General features: G+C 43.1%; 6 non-coding genes across 6 annotated transcripts; all 6 read right to left on the bottom strand.

The window, feature by feature from the left end:
- Positions 1–115: 115 nt before the first annotated feature.
- On the bottom strand, positions 116–188 carry trnav-cac (transfer RNA valine (anticodon CAC)). Its single transcript has one exon. It is a non-coding gene; the product is annotated as a tRNA-Val (tRNA).
- Positions 189–2864: 2676 nt separating this feature from the next.
- trnav-cac (transfer RNA valine (anticodon CAC)) lies at positions 2865–2937 on the bottom strand. The gene has a single exon. It is a non-coding gene; the product is annotated as a tRNA-Val (tRNA).
- A 2675-nt stretch (positions 2938–5612) lies between these two features.
- trnav-cac (transfer RNA valine (anticodon CAC)) lies at positions 5613–5685 on the bottom strand. The gene has a single exon. It is a non-coding gene; the product is annotated as a tRNA-Val (tRNA).
- A 3218-nt stretch (positions 5686–8903) lies between these two features.
- On the bottom strand, positions 8904–8976 carry trnav-aac (transfer RNA valine (anticodon AAC)). The gene has a single exon. It is a non-coding gene; the product is annotated as a tRNA-Val (tRNA).
- Positions 8977–11647: 2671 nt separating this feature from the next.
- trnav-cac (transfer RNA valine (anticodon CAC)) lies at positions 11648–11720 on the bottom strand. Its single transcript has one exon. It is a non-coding gene; the product is annotated as a tRNA-Val (tRNA).
- Positions 11721–14394: 2674 nt separating this feature from the next.
- trnav-cac (transfer RNA valine (anticodon CAC)) lies at positions 14395–14467 on the bottom strand. The gene has a single exon. It is a non-coding gene; the product is annotated as a tRNA-Val (tRNA).
- Between the last annotated feature and the right edge of the window lie 989 nt (positions 14468–15456).

Below are 15456 nucleotides of genomic sequence, written 5' to 3'. Positions count from 1 at the left end.
TAGAGAGAAATCATCAAATGGAACAGCATCGTGAGACACTGCACTCTGTTAATATTGAACCACTAATATGAATGATTTAATTTTATCTAATCATTAATTGAACACGTTTGCATAATGTTTCCGCCCGGTTTCGAACCGGGGATCTTTCGCGTGTGAGGCGAACGTGATAACCACTACACTACGGAAACGCTGTGCCAGTAACATTGTTGGGAACATAACCAGAGCTTTAACCTCAACAGCTGGACTACGCTTCAGGAGCTTGTGTCACGAGAATAGAATGACGGTGCTATATTTAGCAAGGTTGTGAGTGAGGCAGGAATTGATCCCGTGTTTCTCTGCCTTTATACATAGGAACAGGAGTGGCCATTCCTCAGCAAGTGGTTAGAATCTGGAATACACTGCTCTAAAGGGCGGGAATGTCAGACTCAATCTTATCTTTCAAAACGGAGTTGGATCAATATCCGAATGAAAAAAAGTTGCACAGCTGTGGGTAAATGACAGGGGAGTGAGTCTTGTTCAGAGATGGCATGGGCTCGACGGGCTGCAACCATTCCCTTATTCTTTGATTCTATAAGTTAGTGGCACATTTAATAGTGTGCATGTCAGCAGAATATTGAAAGGGACATGGATTCAGTCGGCACAACGAGAGGCATCTGATTCAGAAGATTCGGGTGCACGGAAATTCGGGTTTAATGACTTTAAAAGCATATTTTTTGTTTTGTGAAGATTCGGTCAGAGAAATGTTTGGGAAAAGAAGTTTTTCCTGAGAAGGGCTCAGCACTTCATCTTCTTTTTGGCTGTTAGGGCCACACTTCTTTTCGATGTTATTTTTCCAGAATGCATATTTTCTTTGCTGTTTCACAATAAGCAGTCCCTTGCACTACAGTCTATCTCACTGTTTCCAACGTCTCATGTACATGTTACCAGCAATGAACATTTTGAAGCAGACTTCTAAAGCACAGTGTCCAAAATGGTTTATGGATTCAGAGGTAAAGTGCAGAGCACAGCTAAGTTATTCAATTAAGGACTCTCCTTCAGTTAACATTTCTTTAGTTGTGCAAATGAAGATCATCAGTCAATAAATGATGTTTTCCCATGAAGGCAGGATAACATTTAATGATGATGCATTTTCGAAGTAAAAGCCCATGTGATTCAGGGCGAAGTGGCAAATTGGATCCAAATTTGGCTCAGAGGCAGGAAGCAAAGGGTAATGTTTGATGGGTGTTTTTGTGACTGGAAGGATGTTTCCAGTGGGGTTCCACAGTTTTCAGTGCCAGATCCATTGCTTTTTATGCTATTTATCAATGAACTAAACTTGAATATAGGTGTTATGATTACGAAGTTTTCAGGTGTTATTAAAATAGGCAGTGTGATTGATAATGAAGAAGAAAGCTGGAGACTCCAGGAAGATATCAATCAACTGATCAGGGGGTAGAGCAGTGGCAAATGGAATTTAATCCAGAGATGTGAGAGATCGCGCATTTGTGGAGGGCTAACAAGGAAAGGGAATATACATCAACTGGTATGAAATTGAGAAGTGTAGAGGAACAAAGGTAACTGGGATTGCTTGTCCACAGATCCCTGAAGGTAGCTGGTCAGTTGGAAAAGTTGGTTAAGAAGTCATATGGAATGGTTGCATTTATTGGCAGAAGCAAGGAACAGAACAGCAAGTGGGTTTTGCTAGAACTGTATGCAATTCTGGTTAGGCCACAGCTGGAGTACTGCGTGCAGTTCTAGTCACCGCATTGAAGGAAGGACGTGAATACGCTGGAGAGGGTACAGAGGAGATTTACGTAGATGTTGCCGGGAGTGGAGCAACTTTGCTCTGAGGACAGATTGGATAGGATGGGTTTGTTTTCCTTGGAACAGAGGAGGCTGATGGGCGACAGCATTAAGGTGTAAATAAAAAGGAGGGGCCTAGATATTGTTGATTAAAAGGGTCTATTTCACATAGTGGAGTGGTCAACAACCAGGCTGCATAATTTAAAAGAAATTAGTGTAAGGGTTAAAGGGGATTTGAAGTGAACATTCTGCATGCAGATGTTTGTGGGGGTCTCAAACTCACGGCCTGAAAGTGTGGTGCAGGCAGAAAGCCTCACCACATTGAACAAGTTCTGAGATGTGCACATGAAATGCAATAAGGTGCAGGGGGACACACCTAAAACTGGGCATTTGTTGGCCGGTGCAGATACGATGGGCTTAAATGACTCCTTCCATGCTGTAAACCTCTATGATTATATAATTATCGGTAAGGATTACTTTCATGATGCAAAACGTGGCAATCAGATAATTAATGGTGTTTCCAGTGAAGAAGTGTTCGTGCAAGCTGGGGCTCGAAGTCAGGAAGCTGAGATGAAGCATCTTATGAGGCTGCTGTTCGGTGTACGGTGAGCGTTGTCTCGAACGGTGGCATTTTGCAGCCCAGTGAAGGGCGGTAAACCGCTGTTTGATGCTGCATTCTCCGCTTTCCGCCGGCAGCGGCTGATTGGAGAGTGTGGGAGCGGAAGTTTGGGCTTGTCCCGCCCTCACTCACTCTGGAGCTGGGGAAGAGCGATTATTCGATGGGTTTGTTTGTGGCTTTAATTTTCTGTTGTGAAGCGTGGTGGCGTGGCAGGATCCTTTAATAATCTCTCACAGCTGACCTGAATGCACGGAATGTGCAGCTTTGAGATATTGTTTCTCCAGCGTCAGGGCTGGAAACGGGAGGGAGTGAGAGACACTGTGTAGAATTTGAGTGTGAACAGAACTGTAGAGAGAAATCAGAAAATGGACCAGCATCGTGAGACACTGCACTCTGTTAATATTGAACCAATAATATGAATGATTTAATTTTATCTAATCATTAATTGAACACGTTTGCATAATGTTTCCGCCCGGTTTCGAACCGGGGATCTTTCGCGTGTGAGGCGATCGTGATAACCACTACACAACGGAAACGCTGTGCCAGCAACATTGTTGGGAACATAACCAGAGCTTTAACCTCAACAGCTGCACAACGCTTCTGGAGCTTGTGTCACGAGAATAGAATGACGGTGCTGTATTTAACAAGGTTGTGAGTGAGGCAGGAATTGATCCCGTGTTTCTCTGCCTTTATACATAGGAACAGGAGTGGCCATTCCTCAGCAAGTGGTTAGAATCTGGAATACACTGCTCTAAAGGGCGGTGGAGTCAGACTCAATCTTATCTTTCAAAACGGAGTTGGATAAGTATCCGAATGAAAAAAATTGCACAGCTGTGGATAAATGACAGGGGAGTGAGACTTGTTGAGAGTTGGCATGGGCTCGACGGGCTGCAACCATTCCCTTATTCTTTGATTCTATAAGTTAGTGGCACATTTAATACTGTTCATGTCAGCAGAATATTGAAAGGCACATCGATTCAGTCGGCACAACGAGAGGCATCTGATTCAGAAGATTCGGGTGCACGACAATTCGGGTTTAATGACTTTAAAAGCATCATTTTTGTTTTGTGAAGATTCGGTCAGAGAAATGTTAGGGAAAATAATTTTTTGCTGAAAAGGGCTCAGCACTTCATCTTCTTTTTGGCTGCTTGGGTCACACTTCTTTTCGATGGTATTCTTCCAGAATGTATATTTTCTTTGCTGTTTCACAATAACTAGTCCCTTGCACTACAGTCTATCTCACTGTTTCCAACGTCTCATATACATGTTACCAGCAATGAACATTTTGAAGCAGACTTCTAAAGCACAGTGTCCAAAATGGTTCATGGCTTCAGAGGTAAAGTGCAGAGCACAGATAAGTTATTCAATTAAGGACTCTCCTTCAGTTAACATTTCTTTAGTTGTGCAAATGAAGATCATCAGTCAATTAATGATGTTTTCCCATGAAGGCAGGATAACATTTAATGATTATGCATTTTCTAAGTAAAAGCCCATGTGATTCAGGGCGAAGTGGCATATTAGATCCAAATTTGGCTCAGAGGCAGGAAGCAAAGGGTAATGTTTGATGGGTGTTTTTGTGACTGGAAGGATGTTTCCAGTGGGGTTCCACAGTTTTCAGTGCCAGATCCAATGCTTTTTATGGTATTTATCAATGATCTAAACTTGAATATAGGTGTTATGATTACGAAGTTTTCAGGTGTTATTAAAATAGGCAGTGTGGTTGATAATGAAGAAGAAAGCTGGAGACTCCAGGAAGATATCAATCAACTGATAAGGAGGTAGAGCAGTGGCAAATGGCATTTAATCCAGAGATGTGAGAGATCGCGCATTTGTGGAGGGCTAACAAGGAAAGGGAATACACATCAACTGGTATGACATTGAGAAGTGTAGAGGAACAAAGGTAACTGGGATTGCTTGTCCACAGATCCCTGAAGGTAGCTGGCCAGTTGGAAAAGTTGGTTAAGAAGTCATATGGAATGGTTGCATTTATTGGCAGAAGCAAGGAACAGAACAGCAAGTGGGTTATGCTAGAACTGTATAAAATTCTGGTTAGGCCACAGCTGGAGTACTGCGTGCAGTTCTAGTCACCGCATTGAAGGAAGGACGTGAATACGCTGGAGAGGGTACAGAGGAGATTTACGTAGATGTTGCCGGGCGTGGAGCAACTTTGCTATGAGGACAGATTGGATAGGGTGGGTTTGTTTTCCTTGGAACAGAGGAGGCTGATGGGCGACAGCATTGAGGTGTATAAAAATAGGAGGGGCCTAGATATTGTTGATTAAAAGAGTCTATTTCACATAGTGGAGTGGTCAACAACCAGGATGCATAATTTAAAAGTAATTAGTGTAAGGGTTAAAAGGGATTTGAAGTGAACATTCTGCATGCAGATGTTTGTGGGGGTCTCAAACTCACTGCCTGTAAGTGTGGTGCAGGCAGAAACCCTCACCACATTTAACAAGTTCTTAGATGTGCACATGAAATGCAATAAGGTGCAGGGGGACACACCTAAAACTGGGCATTTGTTGTCCGGTGCAGATACGATGGGCTTAAATGACTCCTTCCATGCTGTAAACCTCTATGATTATATAAATATCGGTTAGGATTACTTTCATGATGCAAAACGTGGCAATCAGATAATTAATGGTGTTTCCATTGAAGAAGTGTTCGTGCAAGCTGGGGCTCGAACTCAGGAAGCTGAGATGAAGCATTTTATGAGGCTGCTGTTCGGTGTACGGGGAGCGTTGTCTCGAACGGTGGCATTTTGCAGCCCAGTGAAGGGCGGTAAACCGCTGTTTGATGCTGCATTCTCCGCTTTCCGCCGGCAGCGGCTGATTGGAGAGTGTGGGAGCGGAAGTGAGGGCTTGTCCCGCCCTCACTCACTCTGGAGCTGGGGAAGAGCGATTCGTCGATGAGTTTGTTTGTGGCTTTAATTTTCTGTTGTGAAGCGTGGTGGCGTGGCAGGATCCTTTAATAATCTCTCACAGCTGACCTGAATGCACGGAATGTGCAGCTTTGAGATATGGTTTCTCCAGCGTCAGGGCTGGAAACGGGAGGGAGTGAGAGACACTGTGTAGAATTTGAGTGTGAACAGAACTGCAGAGAGAAATCATCAAATGGAACAGCATCGTGAGACACTGCACTCTGTTAATATTGAACCACTAATATGAATGATTTAATTTTTTCTTATCATTAATTGAACACGTTTGCATAATGTTTCCACCCGGTTTCGAACCGGGTACCTTTCGCGTGTGAGGCGAACGTGATAACCACTACACTACGGAAACGCTGCGGCAGTAACATTGTTGGGAACATAACCAGAGCTTTAACCTCAACAGCTGGACTACACTTCTGGAGCTTGTGTCACGAGAATAGAATAACGGTGCGATATTTAGCAAGGTTGTGAGTGTGGCAGGAATTGATCACGTGTTTCTCTGCCTTTATACATAGGAACAGGAGTGGCCATTCCTCAGCAAGTGGTTAGAATCTGGAATACACTGCTCTAAAGGGCGGTGGAGTCAGACTCAATCTTATCTTTTAAAACGGAGTTGGATAAGTATCCGAATGCAAAAAATTGCACAGCTGTGGGTAAATGAGAGGGGAGTGAGACTTGTTGAGAGTTGGCATGGGCTCGACGGGCTGCAACCATTCCCTTATTCTTTGATTGTATACGTTAGTGGCACATTTAATAGTGTGCATGTCAGCAGAATATTGAAAGGGACATGGATTCAGTAGGCACAACGAGAGGCATCTGATTCAGAAGATTCGGTTGCACTAAAATTCGGGTTTAATGACTTTAAAAGCATCATTTTTGTTTTGTGAAGATTCGGTCAGAGAAATGTTTGGGAAAATAATTTTTTGCTGAAAAGGGCTCAGCACTTCATCTTCTTTTTGGCTGTTCGGGTCACACTTCTTTTGGATGGTATTCTTCCAGAATGTATATTTTCTTTGCTGTTTCACAATAATCAGTCCCTTGCACTACGGTCTATCTCACTGTTTCCAACTTCCCATGTACATGTTACCAGCAATGAACATTTTGAAGCAGGCAGAAACCCCTCCACATTTAACAAGTTCTGAGACGTGCACATGAAATGCAATAAGGTGCAGGGGTGCTCACCTAAAACTTGGCATTTGTTGGCCGGTGCAGATACGATGGGCTTAAATGACTCCTTCCATGCTGTAAACCTCTATGATTATATAATTATCGGTTAGGATTACTTTCATAATGCAAAACGTGTGCATGTCAGCAGAATATTGAAAGGGACATGGATTCAGTCGGCACAACGAGAGGCATCTGATTCAGAAGATTCCGGTGCATGTAAATTCGGGTTTAATGACTTTAAAAGCATCATTTTTCTTTTGTGAAGATTCGGTCAGAGAAATGTTTGAAAAAGAATTTTTTGCTGAAAAGGGCTCAGCACTTCATCTTCTTTTTGGCTGTTAGGGCCACACTTCTTTTCGATGGTATTCTTCCAGAATGTATATTTTCTTTGCTGTTTCACAATAACCAGTCCCTTGCACTGCAGTCTATCTCACTGTTTCCAACGTCTCATGTACATGTTACCAGCAATGAACATTTTGAAGCAGACTTCTAAAGCACAGTGTCCAAAATGGTTTATGGATTCAGAGGTAAAGTGCAGAGCACAGATAAGTTATTCAATTAAGGATTCTCCTTCAGATAACATTTCTTTAGTTGTGCAAATGAAGATCATCAGTCAATTAATGATGTTTTCCCATGAAGGCAGGATAACATTTAATGATTATGCATTTTCTAAGTAAAAGCCCATGTGATTCAGGGCGAAGTGGCAAATTGGATCCAAATTTGGCTCAGAGGCAGGAAGCAAAGGGTAATGTTTGATGGGTGTTTTTGTGACTGGAAGGATGTTTCCAGTGTGGTTCCACAGTTTTCAGTGCCAGATCCATTGCTTTTTATGGTATTTATCAATGATCTAAACTTGAATATAGGTGTTATGATTACGAAGTTTTCAGGTGTTATTAAAATAGGCAGTGTGGTTGATAATGAAGAAGAAAGCTGGAGACTCCAGGAAGACATCAATCAACTGATAAGGGGGTAGTGCAGTGGCAAATTGAATTTAAACCAGAGATGTGAGAGATCGCGCATTTGTGGAGGGCTAACAAGGAAAGGGAATACACATCAACTGGTATGACATTGAGAAGTGTAGAGGAATAAAAGGTAACTGGGATTGCTTGTCCACAGATCCCTGAAGGTAGCTGGCCATTTGGAAAAGTTGGTTAAGAAGTCATATGGAATGGTTGCATTTATTGGCAGAAGCAAGGAAGAGTACAGCAAGTGGGTTATGCTAGAACTGTATAAAATTCTGGTTAGGCCACAGCTGGAGTACTGCGTGCAGTTCTGTTTACCGCATTGATGGAAGAACGTGAATACGCTGGAGAGGGTACAGAGGAGATTTACGTAGATGTTGCCGGGAGTGGAGCAACTTTGCTATGAGGACAGATTGGATAGGATGGGTTTGTTTTCCTTGGAACAGAGGAGGCTGATGGGCGACAGCATTGAGGTGTATAAAAATAGGAGGGGCCTAGATATTGTTGATTAAAAGGGTCTATTTCACATAGTGGAGTGGTCAACAACCAGGCTGCATAATTTAAAAGTAATTAGTGTAAGGGTTAAAGGGGATTTGAAGTGAACATTCTGCATGCAGATGTTTGTGGGGGTCTCAAACTCACTGCCTGAAAGTGTGGTGCAGGCAGAAACCCTCACCACATTTAACCAGTTCTTAGATGTGCACAAGAAATGCAATAAGGTGCAGGGGTACACACCTAAAACTGGGCATTTGTTGGCCGGTGCAGATACGATGGGCTTAAATGACTCCTTCCATGCTGTAAACTTCTATGATTATATAATTATCGGTTAGGATTACTTTCATGATGCAAGACGTGGCAATCAGATAATTAATGGTGTTTCCAGTGAAGAAGTGTTCGTGCAAGCTGGGGCTCGAACTCAGGAAGCTGAGATCAAGCATCTTGTGAGGCTGTTGTTCGGAGCAGGTGGAGCATTGTCTCGAACGGTGGCATTTTGAAGCCCAGTGAAGGGCGGTAAACCGCTGTTTGATGCTGCATTCTCCGCTTTCCGCCGGCAGCGGCTGATTGGAGAGTGTGGGAGCGGAAGTTAGGGCTTGTCCCGCCCTCACTCACTCTGGAGCTGGGGAAGAGCGATTAGTCGATGGGTTTGTTTGTGGCTTTAATTTTCTGTTGTGAAGCGTGGTGGCGTGGCAGCATCCTTTAATAATCTCTCACAGCTGACCTGAATGCACGGAATGTGCAGCTTTGAGATATGGTTTCTCCAGCGTCAGGGCTGGAAACGGGAGGGAGTGAGAGACACTGTGTAGAATTTGAGTGTGAACAGAACTGCAGAGAGAAATCAGCAAATGGAACAGCATCGTGAGACACTGCACTCTGTTAACATTGAACCACTAATATGAATGATTCAATTTTATCTTATCATGAATTGAACACGTTTGCATAATGTTTCCGCCCGGTTTCGAACCGGGGACCTTTCGCGTGTTAGGCGAACGTGATAACCACTACACTACGGAAACGCTGTGGCAGTAGCATTGTTGGGAACATAACCAGAGCTTTAACCTCAACAGCTGGACTACACTTATGGAGCTTGTGTCACGAGAATAGAATGATGGTGCTGTATTTAGCAAGGTTGTGAGTGTGGCAGGAATTGATCCCGTGTTTCTCTTCCTTTATACATCGAAACAGGAGTGGCCATTCCTCAGCAAGTGGTTAAAATCTGGAATACACTGCTCTAAAGGGCGGTGGAGTCAGACTCATTCTTATCTTTCAAAACGAGTTGGATAAATATCCGAATGAAAAAAATTGCACAGCTGTGTGTAAATGACAGGGGAGTGAGACTTGTTGAGAGTTGGCATGGGCTCGACGGGCTGCAACCATTCCCTTATTCTTTGATTGTATAAGTTAGTGGCACATTTAATAGTGTGCATGTCAGCAGAATATTGAAAGGGACATGGATTCAGTCGGCACAACGAGAGGCATCTGATTCAGAAGGTTTGGGTGCACGAAAATTCGGGTTTAATGACTTTAAAAGCATCATTTTTGTTTTGTGAAGATTCGGTCAGAAAAATGTTTGGGAAAAGAATTTTTTGCTGAAAAGGGCTCAGCACTTCATCTTCTTTTTGGCTGTTAGGGTCACACTTCTTTTCGATGGTATTCTTCCAGAATGTATATTTTCTTTGCTGTTTCACAATAACCAGTCCCTTGCACTACAGTCTATCTCACTGTTTCCAACGTCCCATGTACATGTTACCAGCAAGGAACATTTTGAAGCAGACTTCTAAAGCACACTGTCCAATATGGTTTATGGATTCAGAGGTAAAGTGCAGAGCACAGATAAGTTATTCAATTAAGGACTCTCCTTCAGTTAACATTTCTTTAGTTGTGCAAATGAAGATCATCAGTCAATTAATGATGTTTTCCCATGAAGGCAGGATAACATTCAATGATTATGCATTTTCTAAGTAAATGCCCATGTGATTCAGGGCGAAGTGGCATATTGGATCCAAATTTGGCTCACAGGCAGTAAGCAAAGGGTAATGTTTGATGGGTGTTTTTGTGACTGGAAGGATGATTCCAGTGGGGTTCCGCAGTTTTCAGTGCCAGATCCATTGCTTTTTATGGTATTTATCAATGATCTAAACTTGAATATAGGTGTTATGATTACGAAGTTTTCAGGTGTTATTAAAATAGGCAGTGGGTTGATAATGAAGAAGAAAGCTGGAGACTCCAGGAAGATATCAATCAACTGATAAGGGGGTAGAGCAGTGGCAAATGGAATTTAATCCAGAGATGTGAGAGATCGCGCATTTGTGGAGGGCTAACAAGGAAAGGGAATACACATCAACTGGTATGACATTGAGAAGTGTAGAGGATAAAGGTAACTGGGATTGCTTGTCCACAGATCCCCGAAGGTAGCTGGCCAGTTGGAAAAGTTGGTTAAGAAGTCATATGGAATGGTTGCATTTATTGGCAGAAGCAAGGAACAGAACAGCAAGTGGTTTATGCTAGAACTGTATAAAATTCTGGTTAGGCCAAAGCTGGAGGACTGCGTGCAGTTCTAGTCACCGCATTGAAGGAAGGACGTGAATACGCTGGAGAGGGTACAGAGGAGCTTTACGTAGTTGTTGCCAGCAGTGGAGCAACTTTGCTATGAGGACAGATTGGATAGGATGGGTTTGTTTTCCTTGGAACAGAGGAGGCTGATGGGCGACAGTATTGAGGTGTATAAAAATAGGAGGGGCCTAGATATTGTTGTTTAAAAGGGTCTATTTCACATAGCGGAGTGGTCAACAACCAGGCTGCATAATTTAAATTAATTAGTGTAAGGGTTAAAGGGGATTTGAAGTGAACATTCTGCTTGCAGATGTTTGTGGGGGTCTCAAACTCACTGCCTGAAAGTGTGGTGCAGGCAGAAACCCTCACCACATTTAACAAGTTCTTAGATGTGCACATGAAATGCAATAAGGTGCAGGGGGACACACCTAAAACTGGGCATTTGTTGGCCGGTGCAGATACGATGGGTTTAAATGACTCCTTCCATGCTGTAAACCTCTATGATTATATAATTATCGATTAGGATTACTTTCATGATGCAAAACGTGGCAATCAGATAATTAATGGTGTTTCCAGTGAAGAAGTGTTCGTGCAAGCTGGGGCTCGAACTCAGGAAGCTGAGATGAAGCATCTTATGAGGCTGCTGTTCGGTGTACGGGGAGCGTTGTCTCGAACGGTGGCATTTTGCAGCCCAGTGAAGGGCGGTAAACCGCTGTTTGATGCTGCATTCTCCGCTTTCCGCCGGCAGCGGCTGATTGGAGAGTGTGGGAGCGGAAGTTAGGGCTTGTCCCGCCCTCACTCATTCTGGAGCTGTGGAAGAGCGATTAGTCGATGGGTTTGTTTGTGGCTTTAATTTTCTGTTGTGAAGCTTGGTGGCGTGACAGGATCCTTTAATAAAAGCTCACAGCTGACCAGAATGCACGGAATGTGCAGCTTTGAGATATGGTTTCTCCAGCGTCAGGGATGGAAACGGGAGGGAGTGAGAGACACTGTGAAGAATTTGAGTGTGAACAGAACTGCAGAGAGAAATCAGCAAATGGACCAGCATCGTGAGACTCTGCACTCTGTTAATATTGAACCACGAATATGAATGATTTAATTTTAGCTAATCATTAATTGAACACGTTTGCATAATGTTTCCGCCCGGTTTGGAACTGGGGACCTTTCGCGTGTGAGGCGAACGTGATAACCACTACACTACGGAAATGCTTTGGCAGCAGCATTGTTGGGAACATAACCAGAGCTTTAACCTCAACAGCTAGACTACACTTATGGAGCTTGTGTCACGAGAATAGAATGACGGTGCGAAATTTAGCAAGGTTGTGAGTGTGGCAGGAATTGATCCCGTGTTTCTCTGCCTTTATACAGAGGAACAGGAGTGGCCATTCCTCAGCAAGTGGTTAAAATCTGGAATACACTGCTCTAAAGGGCGGTGGAGTCAGACTCATTCTTATCTTTCAAAACGAGTTGGATAAATATCCGAATGAAAAAAATTGCACAGCTGTGTGTAAATGACAGGGGAGTGAGACTTGTTGAGAGTTGGCATGGGCTCGACGGGCTGCAACCATTCCCTTATTCTTTGATTGTATAAGTTAGTGGCACATTTAATAGTGTGCATGTCAGCAGAATATTGAAAGGGACATGGATTCAGTCGGCACAACGAGAGGCATCTGATTCAGAAGGTTTGGGTGCACGAAAATTCGGGTTTAATGACTTTAAAAGCATCATTTTTGTTTTGTGAAGATTCGGTCAGAAAAATGTTTGGGAAAATAATTTTTTGCTGAAAAGGGCTCAGCACTTCATCTTCTTTTTGGCTGTTAGGGCCACACTTCTTTTCGATGGTATTCTTCCAGAATGTATATTTTCTTTGCTGTTTCACAATAACCAGTCCCTTGCACTGCAGTCTATCTCACTGTTTCCAACGTCTCATATACATGTTACCAGCAATGAACATTTTGAAGCAGACTTCTAAAGCACAGTGTCCAAAATGGTTTATGGATTCAGAGGTAAAGTGCAGAGCACAGATAAGTTATTCAATTAAGGATTCTCCTTCAGTTAACATTTCTTTAGTTGTGCAAATGAAGATCATAAGTCAATTAATGATGTTTTCCCATGAAGGCAGGATAACATTTAATGATTATGCATTTTCTAAGTAAAAGCCCATGTGATTCAAGGCGAAGTGGCAAATTGGATCCAAATTTGGCTCAGAGGCAGGAAGCAAAGGGTAATGTTTGATGGGTGTTTTTGTGACTGGAAGGATGTTTCCAGTGGGGTTCCACAGTTTTCAGTGCCAGATCCATTGCTTCTTATGGTATTTATCAATGATCTAAACTTGAATATAGGTGTTATGATTACGAAGTTTTCAGGTGTTATTAAAATAGGCAGTGTGGTTGATAATGAAGAAGATAGCTGGAGACTCCAGGATGATATCAATCAACTGATAAGGGGGTAGAGCAGTGGCAAATTGAATTTAATCCAGAGATGTGAGAGATCGCGCATTTGTGGAGGGCTAACAAGGAAAGGGAATTCACATCAACTGGTATGACATTGAGAAGTGTAGAGGAACAAAGGTAACTGGGATTGCTTGTCCACAGATCCCTGAAAGTAGCTGACCAGTTGGAAAAGTTGATTAAGAAGTCATATGGAATGATTGCATTTATTGGCAGAAGCAAGGAACAGAACAGCAAGTGGGTTGTGCTAGAACTGTATAAAATTCTGGTTAGGCCACAGCTGGAGTACTGCGTGCAGTTCTGGTCACCGCATTGAAGGAAGAACGTGAATACGCTGGAGAGGGTACAGAGGAGATTTACGTAGATGTTGCCGGGAGTGGAGCAACATTGCTATGAGGACAGATTGGATAGGATGGGTTTGTTTTCCTTGGAACAGAGGAGGCTGATGGGCGACCGCATTGAGGTGTATAAAAATAGGAGAGGCCTAGATATTGTTGATTAAAAGGGTCTATTTCACATAGTGGAGTGGTCAACAACCAGGCTGCATAATTTAAAAGTAATTAGTGTAAGGGTTAAAGGGGATTTGAAGTGAACATTCTGCATGCAGATGTTTGTGGGGGTTTCAAACTCACTGCCTGAAAGTGTGGTGCAGGCAGAAACCCTCACCACATTTAACAAGTTCTTAGATGTGCACATGAAATGCAATAAGGTGCAGGGGGACACACCTAAAACTGGGCATTTGTTGGCCGGTGCAGATACGTTGGGCGTAAATGACTCCTTCCATGCTGTAAACCTCTATGATTATATAATTATCGGTTAGGATTACTTTCATGATGCAAAACGTGGGAATCAGATAATTAATGCTGTTTCCAGTGAAGAAGTGTTCGTGCAAGCTGGGGCTCGAACTCAGGAAGCTGAGATGAAGCATCTTATGAGGCTGCTGTTCGGAGCACGGGGAGCGTTGTCTGGAACGGTGGCATTTTGCAGCCCAGTGAAGGGCGGTAAACCGCTGTTTGATGCTGCATTCTCCGCTTTCCGCCGGCAGCGGCTGATTGGAGAGTGTGGGAGCGGAAGTTAGGGCTTGTCCCGCCCTCACTCATTCTGGAGCTGGGGAAGAGCGATTAGTCGATGGGTTTGTTTGTGGCTTTAATTTTCTGTTGTGAAGCTTGGTGGCATGGCAGGAGCCTTTAATAAAAGCTGACAGCTGACCTGAATGCACGGAATGTGCAGCTTTGAGATATGGTTTCTCCAGCGTCAGGGCTGGAAACGGGAGGGAGTGGGAGACACTGTGCAGAATTTGAGTGTGTACAGAACTGCAGAGAGAAATCAGCAAATGGAACAGCATCGTGAGACACTGCACTCTGTTATAATTGAACCACTAATATGAATGATTTAATTTTATCTAATCATAAATTGAACACGTTTGCATAATGTTTCCGCCCGGTTTCGAACCAGGGACCTTTCGCGTGTGAGGCGAACGTGATAACCACTACACTACGGAAACGCTGTGGCAGTAGCATTGTTGGGAACATAACCAGAGCTTTAACCTCAACAGCTGGACTACACTTATGGAGCTTGTGTCACGAGAATAGAATGACGGTGCTGTATTTAGCAAGGTTGTGAGTGTGGCAGGAATTGATCCCGTGTTTCTCTTCCTTTATACATCGAAACAGGAGTGGCCATTCCTCAGCAAGTGGTTAAAATCTGGAATACACTGCTCTAAAGGGCGGTGGAGTCAGACTCAATCTTATCTTTTAAAACGGAGTTGGATAAGTATCCGAATGCAAAAAATTGCACAGCTGTGGGTAAATGACAGGGGAGTGAGACTTGTTGAGAGTTGGCATGGGCTCGACGGGCTGCAACCATTCCCTTATTCTTTGATTGTATAAGTTAGTGGCACATTTAATAGTGTGCATGTCAGCAGAATATTGAAAGGGACATGGATTCAGTAGGCACAACGAGAGGCATCTGATTCAGAAGATTCGGGTGCACGAAAATTCGGGTTTAATGACTTTAAAAGCATCATTTTTGTTTTGTGAAGATTCGGTCAGAGAAATGTTTGGGAAAAGAATTTTTTGCTGAAAAGGACTCAGCACTTCATCTTCTTTTTGGCTGTTAGGGTCACACTTCTTTTCGATGGTATTCTTCCAGAATGTATATTTTCTTTGCTGTTTCACAATAATCAGTCCCTTGCACTATAGTCTATCTCACTGTTTCCAACTTCCCATGTACATGTTACCAGCAATGAACATTTTGAAGCTGACTTCTGAAGCACAGTGTCCAAAATGGTTTATGGATTCAGAGGTAAAGTGCAGAGCACAGATAAGTTATTCAATTAAGGACTCTCCTTCAGTTAACATTTCTTTAGTTGTGCAAATGAAGATCATCAGTCAATTAAGGATGTTTTCCCATGAAGGCAGGATAACATTTAATGATGATGCATTTTCGAAGTAAAAGCCCATGTGATTCAGGGCGAAGTGGCACATTGGATCC

Source organism: Pristiophorus japonicus, chromosome 3 (genome assembly GCF_044704955.1).
Source record: "Pristiophorus japonicus isolate sPriJap1 chromosome 3, sPriJap1.hap1, whole genome shotgun sequence".
Lineage (NCBI taxonomy): Eukaryota > Metazoa > Chordata > Chondrichthyes > Pristiophoridae > Pristiophorus > Pristiophorus japonicus.
Note: the sequence above shows the minus strand (reverse complement) of the source record. Positions and strands in the feature narration are given on the sequence as shown.